The sequence below is a fragment of the Mus pahari genome, chromosome X (assembly GCF_900095145.1).
Source record: "Mus pahari chromosome X, PAHARI_EIJ_v1.1, whole genome shotgun sequence".
Lineage (NCBI taxonomy): Eukaryota > Metazoa > Chordata > Mammalia > Rodentia > Muridae > Mus > Mus pahari.
Genome location: NC_034613.1, coordinates 122,856,108 through 122,858,376, shown reverse-complemented (window position 1 = coordinate 122,858,376; position 2,269 = coordinate 122,856,108). Strand labels below are relative to the sequence as shown.

The 2,269-nt window shown below is 37.2% G+C and overlaps 1 protein-coding gene across 1 annotated transcript in view; it reads left to right on the top strand.

Annotated features, from left to right (window-relative positions):
• The window catches only part of Trpc5 (transient receptor potential cation channel subfamily C member 5), a 290,726-nt gene that overhangs the window by 230,127 nt on the left and 58,330 nt on the right, over window positions 1–2,269 (top strand). The gene's annotated exons all lie outside the window — the stretch shown is intronic.

Here is a 2,269-nt window from a genome sequence, read left to right as displayed (position 1 = left end):
GAAGAAGAAGAAGAAGAAGAAGAAGAAGAAGAAGAAGAAGAAGAAGAAAAAGAAAGAAAAGTATCTGTCACAGCGCTTGTCCTCCTACACCTGATTCAGCACCAACAGCCCTTTTACAAGGGCCTTTTAGATATAGAAGCAACAGTTATTTAATATCCAGTCAGCCTGAGGTGGACCATAATAGTTGGGGAAAATAATCGAATAAACAACAAAGGCAATCTGAATCCAACAACATAAAAGAAGGATCCCACACCTAGCCAAGTGGAACGTATCCCAGGAATGTGAAAGTAATTCAACATAAAATCCTTCCATGTAAAGTAGTTGTGGAGGGAGGAGTAAAAACCTCAAGATCATGTCACTTGACACAGAGAAGACACTCAGCAAAATCCAACAATCTCTTATGGTCAAAATGTGTGGCAAGTGTGACTCGAAGAGAATGTCCTCCGCAGATAAATGGAAAACTACAAAAGGCCTTGTGCCCTCAGATCTGAATTAAGACAAATATGCCCACTCTTGGTACTTCAATCAGTTCATCACTTTACCAGAGATAGTTCTTAGTTCAGTTAGATAAGAAGCACAGCTAAACATCCAGTTCAGACAGGAAGAATTAAAACTCTGTTGTGAAGGACATGATTTCTGAGTTCGAGGCCAGCCTGGTCTACAAAGTGAGTTCCAGGACAGCCAGGGCTATACAGAGAAACCCTGTCTCCAAAATAAATAAATAAATAAATAGACAGATAAAAAAAAATTTTTAAAAGAATCCAAAATTAAATTAGAAAGAAAATAGCATCAAAGTTAATAAAGTGTTAACCAATAGAATTAATGAATGGAGTATAAAACCTGTAAATTGAAAACTATAAAAAAAATTGTGGGAAGAAAATAAAGGTCAAATAAATGGCTATTTCAAACTGATTAACTTAAAAATTTAATAATGTTCAAAATTATGTGGCTATTTCAAACTGATTAACTTAAAAATTTAATAATGTTCAAAATTATGTGACTAATAAACAGCAGAGCCAGGAGTTGAGCCAATATAGTTTATAGAATACTATAGTTGAGACTGTTAGCTGTGCTTTACACTCATATCTGGGCTCTATTGAAAGGCAGGTCCCTTAACTAGCTAATACAATATGCTCACTGGAAACTAATAACAGTATTTAAATACCTTTATGTACTGCCACTTCCAAATATGTGAGTAAAACATCAATGTTTCTCTGACAGCAGGTAGGGATGTATGCATTTCAATCAGGGTGGCAAGGTCTACAAATAAGATATGAAGAAATTCAGCTTTTTGTGTTTCTCAGACCAAACTACCTATGGTTTGTCAGAGAACACAGTGTTTATGAACTTACCCCATAGACTCTACCAGATTTGGGTATCATTTCTGACTTTACTTCCTACCAAGAAATGTGCCTTGGTGTCATTGGCACCATCTTTAAAATGAAGTTTATCTATTCTATTATAAAATGTATTATACACTACAAACTGTTATACAAACACGAAAACATGCATCTCCCCACTGTTCTTGATACTAGTCTGCATTACTTATGATGTCTCAAGATTAGATCCTTTTGATGAGCTTTTTAACCCCTCCCTACCCTCCAGTCTCATCTAGTCATTTACAGCCACACCAGGACTGTTCCCTAGGTGGACCATGCTCTTCTTAACCTCCATCCACGCCTTTAATTACATTATCCTCTCTGCTTTTGTTCCTTACACTATTCTCTTTCTTCTTCTGGATCTAACCATCTCCTATAGATCCTTTAATACTACACTCAGGGGAGCTGATCCTGTGCCAAAGTTACCAAAGCTGACCCTAGGCCACAGCTCTCCATATACAAATTCCTCCCAAAGAGAACTGGTCTCTCTGGAGTGCAGTCACAAAAGAGGGACAAGCCACAGTCAGAGACAGCAAGACCAGCTAACACCAGAGATAACCAGATGGCAAGAGAAAAGGGCAAGAACATTAGCAACAGAAACCAAGGCTACTTGGAATCATCAGAAACCAGTTTTCCCACCACACCAAGCCCCAAATACCATAACACACTAGAAAAGCAAGACTCTGATTTCAAATCACATCTCGTGATGAAGATAATAGAGTACATTAAGAAGGATATAAACAACTCCCTTAAAGAAATACAAGAGAACACAGCTAAACAGGTAGAAGCCCTTAAAGAGGAAACACAAAATTTCCTTACAGAATTATAGGAAAACACAACCAAACAGTTGAAGGAATTGAACAAAACCATCCAAGATCTAAAAATGGAAG